This window comes from Macaca fascicularis, chromosome 14 (genome assembly GCF_037993035.2).
Source record: "Macaca fascicularis isolate 582-1 chromosome 14, T2T-MFA8v1.1".
Classification (NCBI taxonomy): domain Eukaryota; kingdom Metazoa; phylum Chordata; class Mammalia; order Primates; family Cercopithecidae; genus Macaca; species Macaca fascicularis.
Window position 1 is genome coordinate 52,112,971 of NC_088388.1, and position 11,320 is coordinate 52,124,290.

General features: G+C 40.4%; 1 pseudogene; it reads left to right on the plus strand.

Annotated features, from left to right (window-relative positions):
• Positions 1 to 10,233: 10,233 nt before the first annotated feature.
• On the plus strand, positions 10,234 to 10,545 carry LOC141408553 (non-histone chromosomal protein HMG-17 pseudogene; annotated as a pseudogene).
• The last annotated feature ends 775 nt before the right edge of the window (positions 10,546 to 11,320 follow it).

An 11,320-nucleotide genomic window follows, 5' to 3' on the forward strand; every position in this document is an offset into this window, starting at 1 on the left:
ACATGTACTCCCTGAATCTAAAATAAAAGTTGGAAAGAAAAAAATTATGGGCTATAATGTCATCATTTGTTCAGTTGTCCATGTAAATGCATTATTCACAAAGAATCAACCAAGGTACAAATTAAGTTATCTCTGAAAACATAAAACCTAAAAAATCATATAATTTATCACAAAATTTACCAATGAAGATCATCCTCAAAAATTACTTGGCACCTGTCTGTATTTCCTGCAAACAGATCTGTGAAACATGTTGAAGAGCGACAGATACTATGAGACAGTCCAAATAGAACTTTTTATGGACTATATATTCCAGGCAACTTATCCTCATTCACTGAACATGTTTCCTGTTTGTCCTTGGTTGTATTTGGTAAAAACCCTAAAACTGATACTGAGCTTCATGTCCTCAGAGGTGGATGTGGAAAAGTCTCTTCCACTGCAATTATAGCTGTATTATTAGGACCTGAATTCCTATATACAGCATGAAGGAAAAAACTGTATTGGTCTTCGTTATGGTTTAAGTGTGTCCCTTACAAGGTTATGTGTTGGAAAGCTAATCCCTCTGCTCTCATGAATAATGAGAGTTCTTCTCTCATGAATGGATTAATGGCACTATCACCAGAGTGGGTTCATCATCACAGGAATGGTTTTATAATAAAAGTGAGCTCTCTCTGGCTCTCTTGCTCTTGCCCTCTCACCATGTGATGCCTTCTGCCATGTTCTGAAGCAGCAAGAAGGTCCTTGTCAGATGCTCTTGGACTTCCCAACCTCCAGAACTGTGGGCCAAATAAGTGTCTTTTCTTTACAAATTACTCAGGCTGTGGTATTGTGTATAGCAAAATGAAATGGATGATGACAGTCTTTTTTTTTTTTAATTTATTTATTATTATTATACTTTAAGTTGTAGGGTACATGTGCATAACGTGCAGGTTTGTTACATATGTATACTTGTGCCATGTTGCTGTGCTGCACCCATCAACTCGTCATTTACATCAGGTATAACTCCCAATGCAATCCCTCCCCCCTCCCCCCTCCCCATGATAGGCCCCGGTGTGTGATGTTCCCCTTCCTGAGTCCGAGTGATCTCATTGTTCAGTTCCCACCTATGAGTGAGAACATGCGGTGTTTGGTTTTCTGTTCTTGTGATAGTTTGCTAAGAATGATGGATTCCAGCTGCATCCAAGTCCCTACAAAGGACTCAAACTCATCCTTTTTTATGGCTGCATAGTATTCCATGGTGTATATGTGCCACATTTTCTTAATCCAATCTGTCACTGATGGACATTTGGGTTGATTCCAAGTCTTTGCTATTGTGAATAGTGCCGCAATAAACATACGTGTGCATGTGTCCTTATAGCAGCATAATTTATAATCCTTTGGGTATATACCCAATAATGGGATGGCTGGGTCATATGGTACATCTAGTTCTAGATCCTTGAGGAATCGCCATACTGTTTTCCATAATGGTTGAACTAGTTTACAATCCCACCAACAGTGTAAAAGTGTTCCTATTTCTCCACATCCTCTCCAGCACCTGTTGTTTCCTGACTTTTTAATGATTGCCATTCTAACTGGTGTGAGATGGTATCTCATTGTGGTTTTGATTTGCATTTCTCTGATGGCCAGTGATGATGAGCATTTTTTCATGTGTCTGTTGGCTGTATGAATGTCTTCTTTTGAGAAATGTCTGTTCATATCCTTTGCCCACTTTTTGATGGGGTTGTTTGTTTTTTTCTTGTAAATTTGTTTGAGTTCTTTGTAGGTTCTGGATATTAGCCCTTTGTCAGATGAGTAGATTGCAAAAATTTTCTCCCATTCTGTAGGTTGCCTGTTCACTCTGATGGTAGTTTCTTTTGCTGTGCAGAAGCTCTTTAGTTTAATGAGATCCCATTTGTCAATTTTGGCTTTTGCTGCCATTGCTTTTGGTGTTTTAGACATGAAGTCTTTGCCCATGCCTATGTCCTGAATGGTACTACCTAGGTTTTCCTCTAGGATTTTTATGGTATTAGGTCTAACATTTAAGTCTCTAATCCATCTTGAATTAATTTTCGTATAAGGAGTAAGGAAAGGATCCAGTTTCAGCTTTCTACTTATGGCTAGCCAATTTTCCCAGCACCATTTATTAAATAGGGAATCCTTTCCCCATTTCTTGTTTCTCTCAGGTTTGTCAAAGATCAAATGGCTGTAGATTTGTGGTATTATTTCTGAGGACTCTGTTCTGTTCCATTGGTCTATATCTCTGTTTTGGTACCAGTACCATGCTGTTTTGGTTACTGTAGCCTTGTAGTATAGTTTGAAGTCAGGTAGCGTGATGCCTCCAGCTTTGTTCTTTTGACTTAGGATTGTCTTGGAGATGCGGGCTCTTTTTTGGTTCCATATGAACTTTAAAGCAGTTTTTTCCAATTCTGTGAAGAAACTCATTGGTAGCTTGATGGGGATGGCATTGAATCTATAAATTACCTTGGGCAGTATGGCCATTTTCACGATATTGATTCTTCCTATCCATGAGCATGGTATGTTCTTCCATTTGTTTGTGTCCTCTTTTATTTCACTGAGCAGTGGTTTGTAGTTCTCCTTGAAGAGGTCTTTTACATCCCTTGTAAGTTGGATTCCTAGGTATTTTATTCTCTTTGTAGCAATTGTGAATGGAAGTTCATTCATGATTTGGCTCTCTGTTTGTCTGTTACTGGCGTATAAGAATGCTTGTGATTTTTGCACATTAATTTTGTATCCTGAGACTTTGCTGAAGTTGCTTATCAGCTTAAGGAGATTTTGGGCTGAGACAATGGGGTTTTCTAAATATACAATCATGTCATCTGCAAACAGGGACAATTTGACTTCTTCTTTTCCTAACTGAATACCCTTGATTTCTTTCTCTTGCCTGATTGCCCTAGCCAGAACTTCCAACACTATGTTGAATAGGAGTGGTGAGAGAGGGCATCCCTGTCTTGTGCCAGTTTTCAAAGGGAATTTTTCCAGTTTTTGCCCATTCAGTATGATATTGGCTGTGGGTTTGTCATAAATAGCTCTTATTATTTTGAGGTACATTCCATCAATACCGAATTTATTGAGCATTTTTAGCATGAAGGGCTGTTGAATTTTGTCAAAAGCCTTTTCTGCATCAATTGAGATAATCATGTGGTTCTTGTCTTTGGTTCTGTTTATATGCTGGATTATGTTTATTGATTTGCGAATGTTGAACCAGCCTTGCATCCCAGGGATGAAGCCCACTTGATCATGGTGGATAAGCTTTTTGATGTGTTGCTGAATCCGGTTTGCCAGTATTTTATTGAGGATTTTTGCATTGATGTTCATCAGGGATATTGGTCTAAAATTCTCTTTTTTTGTTGTGTCTCTGCCAGGCTTTGGTATCAGGATGATGTTGGCCTCATAAAATGAGTTAGGGAGGATTCCCTCTTTTTCTATTGATTGGAATAGTTTCAGAAGGAATGGTACCAACTCCTCCTTGTACCTCTGGTAGAATTCAGCTGTGAATCCATCTGGTCCTGGACTTTTTTTGGTTGGTAGGCTATTAATTGTTGCCTCAATTTCAGAGCCTGCTATTGGTCTATTCAGGGATTCAACTTCTTCCTGGTTTAGTCTTGGAAGAGTGTAAGTGTCCAGGAAATTATCCATTTCTTCTAGATTTTCCAGTTTATTTGCGTAGAGGTGTTTATAGTATTCTCTGATGGTAGTTTGTATTTCTGTGGGGTCGGTGGTGATATCCCCTTTATCATTTTTAATTGCGTCGATTTGATTCTTCTCTCTTTTCTTCTTTATTAGTCTGGCTAGTGGGCTGTCAATTTTGTTGATCCCTTCAAAAAACCAACTCCTGGATTCATTGATTTTTTGGAGGGTTTTTTGTGTCTCTATCTCCTTCAGTTCTGCTCTGATCTTAGTTATTTCTTGCCTTCTGCTAGCTTTCGAATGTGTTTGCTCTTGCTTCTCTAGTTCTTTTAATTGCGATGTTAGAGTGTCAATTTTAGATCTTTCCTGCTTTCTCTTGTGGGCATTTAGTGCTATAAATTTCCCTCTACACACTGCTTTAAATGTGTCCCAGAGATTCTGGTATGTTGTATCTTTGTTCTCATTGGTTTCAAAGAACATCTTTATTTCTGCCTTCATTTCGTTATGTACCCAGTAGTCATTCAGGAGCAGGTTGTTCAGTTTCCATGTAGTTGAGCGGTTTTGATTGAGTTTCTTAGTCCTGAGTTCTAGTTTGATTGCACTGTGGTCTGAGAGACAGTTTGTTATAATTTCTGTTCTTGTACATTTGCTGAGGAGTGCTTTACTTCCAATTATGTGGTCAATTTTGGAGTAAGTATGATGTGGTGCTGAGAAGAATGTATATTCTGTTGATTTGCGGTGGAGAGTTCTATAGATGTCTATTAGGTCTGCTTGCTGCAGAGATGAGTTCAATTCCTAGATATCCTTGTTAACTTTCTGTCTCATTGATCTGTCTAATGTTGACAGTGGAGTGTTGAAGTCTCCCATTATTATTGTATGGGAGTCTAAGTCTCTTTGTAAGTCTCTAAGGACTTGCTTTATGAATCTGGGTGCTCCTGTATTGGGTGCATATATATTTAGGACAGTTAGCTCTTCCTGTTGAATTGATCCCTTTACCATTATGTAATGGCCTTCTTTGTCTCTTTTGATCTTTGATGGTTTAAAGTCTGTTTTATCAGAGACTAGTATTGCAACCCCTGCTTTTTTTTGTTCTCTATTTGCTTGGTAAATCTTCCTCCATCCCTTTATTTTGAGCCTATGTATGTCTCTGCGTGTGAGATGGGTCTCCTGAATACAGCAGACTGATGGGTCTTGACTCTTTATCCAGTTTGCCAGTCTGTGTCTTTTAATTGGAGCATTTAGTCCATTTACATTTAAGGTTAATATTGTTATGTGTGAACTTGATCCTGCCATTATGATATTAACTGGTTATTTTGCTCGTTAGTTGATGCAGTTTCTTCCTAGCCTCAATGGTCTTTACATTTTGGCATGTTTTTGCAATGGCTGGTACCGGTTGTTCCTTTCCATGTTTAGTGCTTCCTTCAGGGTCTCTTGTAAGGCAGGCCTAGTGGTGACAAAATCTCTAAGCATTTGCTTATCTGTAAAGGATTTTATTTCTCCTTCACTTATGAAACTTAGTTTGGCTGGATATGAAATTCTGGGTTTAAAATTCTTTTCTTTAAGAACGTTGAATATTGGCCCCCACTCTCTTCTGGCTTGTAGAGTTTCTGCTGAGAGATCTGCTGTTAGTCTGATGGGCTTCCCTTTGTGGGTAACCCGACCTTTCTCTCTGGCTGCCCTTAAGATTTTTTCCTTCATTTCAACTTTGGTGAATCTGGCAATTATGTGTCTTGGAGTTGCTCTTCTCAAGGAGTATCTTTGTGGCGTTCTCTGTATTTCCTGGATTTGAATGTTGGCCTGCCCTACTAGGTTGGGGAAGTTCTCCTGGATGATATCCTGAAGAGTGTTTTCCAACTTGGTTCCATTTTCCCCCTCACTTTCAGGCACCCCAATCAGACGTAGATTTGGTCTTTTTACATAATCCCATACTTCTTGCAGGCTTTGTTCATTTCTTTTTCTTCTTTTTTCTTTTGGTTTCTCTTCTCGCTTCATTTCATTCATTTGATCCTCAATCGCTGATACTCTTTCTTCCAGTTGATCGAGTCGGTTACTGAAGCTTGTGCATTTGTCACGTATTTCTCGTGTCATGGTTTTCATCTCTTTCATTTCGTTTAGGACCTTCTCTGCATTAATTACTCTAGCCATCAATTCTTCCACTTTTTTTTCAAGATTTTTAGTTTCTTTGCGCTGGGTACGTAATTCCTCCTTTAGCTCTGAGAAATTTGATGGACTGAAGCCTTCTTCTCTCATCTCGTCAAAGTCATTCTCCGTCCAGCTTTGATCCGTTGCTGGCGATGAGCTGTGCTCCTTTGCCAGGGGAGATGTGCTCTTATTTTTTGAATTTCCAGCTTTTCTGCCCTGCTTTTTCCCCATCTTTGTGGTTTTATCTGCCTCTGGTCTTTGATGATGGTGATGTACTGATGGGGTTTGGTGTAGGTGTCCTTCCTGTTTGATAGTTTTCCTTCTAACAGTCAGTGCCCTCAGCTGTAGGTCTGTTGGAGATTGCTTGAGGTCCAATCCAGACCCTGTTTGCCTGGGTATCAGCAGCAGAGGCTGCAGAAGATAGAATATTTCTGAACAGCGAGTGTACCTGTCTGATTCTTGCTTTGGAAGCTTCCTCTCAGGGGTGTACTCCTCCCTGTGAGGTGTGGGGTGTCAGACTGCCCCTAGTGGGGGATGTCTCCCAGTTAGGCTACTCAGGGGTCAGGGACCCGCTTGAGCAGGGAGTCTGTCCCTTCTCAGATCTCAACCTCCGTGTTGGGAGATCCACTGCTCTCTTCAAAGCTGTCAGACAGAGTCGTTTGCGTCTGTGCAGAGGTGTCTGTGTGTCTTAGTTTACTGTGCCCTGTCCCCAGAGGTGGAGTCTACAGAGACAGGCAGGTTTCCTTGAGCTGCTGTGAGCTCCACCCAGTTCCAGCTTCCCAGCAGCTTTGTTTACCTACTTAAGCCTCAGCAATGGCGGGCGCCCCTCCCCCAGCCTCGCTGCTGCCTTGCCGGTAGATCACAGACTGCTGCGCTAGCAATGAGGGAGGCTCCGTGGGTGTGGGACCCTCCCGGCCAGGTGTGGGATATGATCTCCTGGTGTGCCTGTTTGCTTAAAGCGCAGTATTGGGGTGGGAGTTACCCGATTTTCCAGGTGTTGTGTGTCTCAGTTCCCCTGGCTAGGAAAAGGGACTCCCTTCCCCCTTGCGCTTCCCAGGTGAGGCAATGCCTCCCCCTGCTTCAGCTCTTGCTGGTCGGGCTGCAGCAGCTGACCAGCACTGATCGTCCGGCACTCCCCAGTGAGATGAACCCAGTACCTCAGTTGAAAATGCAGAAATCACCAGTCTTCTGTGTCGCTCGCGCTGGGAGTTGGAGACTGGAGCTGCTCCTATTCAGCCATCTTGCTCCGCCCCCCTGAAGACAGTCTTGACCACTCCAGTCTTCTCAGTGGCTAGCGTGTAGTAGATGTTTACAAAACATTGGTTAATGTGTAAATAAATAAAATAAAACATTCCTACTTACAGCCAGAGGTTCATTTCCTCTGGGACATTATAGACATAAATGTATGTAGGCATTTTTTAGTTTCTTAATTATTCCCACAAAGAGTACTGTCCTCTTTAGAAAAATGAAACATTGTAAGCAACAGTTCTTCTAAGACTGTCAGTCCTTAATGTGGTGATAAAATGACCCAGTGCCAACTCCCACATATTCCCAATTTAGCAGACCAACTCAGAGAGGCTCATGTTTTCACAAAACCAGGCCCTCAGGTTAGAAAAAAAATTATATCCAACTCTAGGAGACCACCAATAGAAGATGACTTTCCCAATATACATATTTGGGTCCTTCAGTCTATGCAGCACTCCTAGCAGTTTTAAACAATTTATGATAATAATTCTCCAAGGTGTGGGTAAGAAGGGATGTAGAATGAATAATAATAATATAATTATTAAATGATATCTGGATTTCCTCTCCAGACCTAGTCTCATAGGAGCTCCTGATGCTTATATTCCTGGTCTATCCATTGCAAAGTCACTACAGAGCAGTTTATGGTTTCCAAGGTGTGGGGCTTATCTTACGCCTCCAGAAAATGCACACAATAGCTAACAAGACATTCCTCATCTATGAAGAGAGATCACTAGGATAATAAAATTTTGTGAATTATACTCCTTGGGGATAAGAAAGAGCCTTGGTTTACCTCAAATAATAGAGGGTATACTGTGTTTTTGCTGTTTACACTGCAATCTATTCCTTACTTTGCATTGTAGGGAGCTCTGTGTCTCAAGTTTCTTTGACAACTGGCTTCCAGGTAGGTTCAGCCAATGGGAGGCCTTTGGAGAAATTGGAATTCAGAAGGTGAGGGAGGAAACTTAGATTTTTCTCCATGTCTTGCTCTATCTCCAGCAATGTCTCTGGTTCCAATTCCTGATAGATAGCTCCTCTCTCTATGGTCCCAGCTCCCTCTGGGCAACATTTTTGGGCTCTTGTAATTCCACTTCTTTCCTTTGTCCTCTGGTCCTAGACATGGTAGTAGATCCCTGCTATTGTTAATCTCTGATTTTACTTATCATACCCTATTTGACTTCTCAGTGCTTCCATAACCCATTTAATTAATTAGCTGGATCATGATTGACAAAGCACATTTATACTAACCCTCCATGTGCTTTGGGAACCCAGGATGAGTCAATCAGACTATGAGAAAAGCAGGATCTGTAGTATAGCCAAGCTTCCCAGGAGCAGAAACTGGAACCAAGGCGGTCCTTCAGACCTCAGCACAGGAGTTTATTGATCCTCACTTTGATACTCTGTCATCAATATGAGTCAGCTATTTTCTTCATACGCCCATTTCTTTACTGATGACTTCCTCCTCTTCTACTCTCATTGTGTTCTTTGTGTTCCTCATGACTTTGGCTTATTCATAGTTTTTTAATCTCTCTGTCTTTACTTTACACATGGCCTAGCATGGCTTTGACAGATTCTCTCCATATCGAAAACTTTCTCCTTTAGCTCCCACTAATAATATGCTTCTATTTCTTACTATTTGTTGATTCAAAGATGTGAGAGTGGAAATCTGATTATCCAAGCTCATATTTTCACAGCATCACAGGAAACAATGTCATAGGTTATAGTCAGTCTGTGGATTGGGGCTACCCATGACTAGGGTTCAGATTCAAAGACAGAGAGAGAGAAAGAGAGAGAGAGAGAGAGAGAGAGAGAGAACACGGACACATTCGGTTAAAATTATAGGTTGTGGAATCAGACTGCAAAGGCTGAAATTTTGTCCTGCTACTACCATGTGTCTATGGTATTCCCTTTGAACTTCCATATATTCACCTGTAAAATAGAGATAATAAATGTGCCCATATCATAAGCTTGTTGTGAGTTAGTATGTGTAAAGCATCTACCACAGTGCCTGGCACATGGTAAGCACTCAATAAATGTCAGTTATTATGATATTACTACTAGTAGTAGTAGTATAGGACAACTCCTCAGATGGGATAGTTTCTCTCAGAATTAAAAAACATTTTAAACCCGTAAATACTTAAGAATAAATCTAGAAAAAGATGCACAAGACTTCTACATAGAAAATCACAAAACATGGCTAGGTGCTGTGGTTCACACCTATAATTCCAGCACTTTGGGAGGCCGAGGTGAGCATATCACCTGAGGCCAAGAGTTCTAGACCAGCTTGGCCAACATGGTGAAAACTTGTCTATACTAAAAACACACACACAAAAAATTAGCTGGGTGTGGTGGTACATGCCTGTAGTCCCAGCTACTTAGGGAGGCTGAGGCAGGAGAATTGCTTGAACCCAGGAGGTGGAGGTTGCAGTGAGCCAAGCCTGGACAACAAAGGGAGACTCCATCTCAAAAAAAAAAAAAAAAAAAAAAAAAGAAATAGAAAAGAAAATCACAAAACACTACTGAAAGAAGTTAAAAAGACACAATTACACATAAATTATAAAACTGAATATTAAAAAATATCAGTTCTTCCCCAAATTATTCCTAGATTTAGTGCCGTTTTAATCAATATGCCAGTAGGTGCTTTTGTATATGTGGAAACTGACAAACTAACTTAAAAATTTATATGGAAAAACAAAGAGCTAAGAGTAGCATCATACTCTTATAAAAGAACAAAGTTCTTACTCTATAAAACAGCAAAACTTCTTATAAAGTTACAATAATTTAGACACTGTGGAATTGTCAAAAGAGTAGATGAATAGACCAAAGAACAGAATAGAAGATCCAGATAGACCCAAGGAATTTAGATACTTGATTTATGATGAAGGTTTTACTGAAGATCAATAAATGGTGCTAAGTTAATTAAATGCCAACAAATAATATGTAGATATACCTTGATCTCTACCATACAGAGAGCACAAAAAAAATTCCAAGTAAATTGTAGGTATAACGTGGAAGCTAGTAACCTATAAAGCCTCTACAGTATTACAGAGAATATTATCATGATTTTAGAATATACAAAATTATTTGATAAATTGAATTAGGTTAAAATTAAGAAATATAGTTCATGAAAAGACACCATTAGGAGAAAAAGCTTTAGAGTGAAGAAGAGGTGAGAATGACTCCCGGACCAACCACAGCCACTGCATCCTGTGGCCACTGCAACCCATGCCCAGCGCCTACCACCCACCACCATCTCTGACACCATGCCCAAGAAGAAAGGCTAAAGGGGATGCTAAAGGAGTTAAAGCCAAGGTGAAAGACAAACCACAGAGAAGATCTGTGAGGTTGACTGCTAAACCTGCTCCTCCAAAGCCAGTGTCCAAGCCTAAAAAGGGCCCTGCAAAGAATGGAGAGAAGGTACTCAAAGGGAAAAAGGAAAAAAGTGATGCTGGCAAGGAGGGGAATAACCGTGCAGAAAATGGAGAGGCCAAAACAGACCAGGCACAGAAAGCTGAAGGCACTGGAGATGCCAAGTGAAGTATGTGCATTTTTTATAACTGTGCACTCCTGGTGACTGTACAGTTTGAAATATTATTTTTATCATGTTTTACAAAAATGCAGAATTCTGTTTTACTTTTTTTTTAAGTTATGCTGTTAGCACACAGAACACTTGTTTTTGAGGAAAGGGACATATGTCACTTATAGAATGTCTCCAAAGTTGGATTGATTCTAGATTTGACAGATTTCCTTTTGGCTCCCAGAAGGGAAACACCTTTCCATTCTAGATTTGACAGATTTCCTTTTGGCTCCCAGGAGGAGGGATTCCATGACTTTGAGACACATGGCCACCTTGGCACAAATATTTTGTGGTATGAAAAAAGAGATCCATTTTTTATGTCATCTTCTCCCTTTCCACCTTTCAACATAGACTTAACTTCCTTAAATCCAGACGCCTGTTGGGACCTGACCCCCAGTCATTGGTTACCAGTGTGTCAGGCAATCTGGACTTTCCAGTGATGCCACTGAGATGGTGCCCTTCAAAAGAGCAGTGGTTCTGTTTCTAGACTGCGGATCTTCAGATAAATTCTGCCATTGTTTTTCCAGTTCCTGAGAGTCAGGGTCGGCTCATGAAAAGTTGTTAAACGACATGCTGAATATGAAATGTCAACCCTCACTCTAAACTTCCCCCGTTCAGAGCATCAGATGAAGACTTTATTCTGTTTCACAGTGGCTTTCTAATTTTTGATAATCCATTGAAGAAGGGAGTTTGAAAGTTGTGGTATACTATTAACAATTTCTGCCCATATCCTGC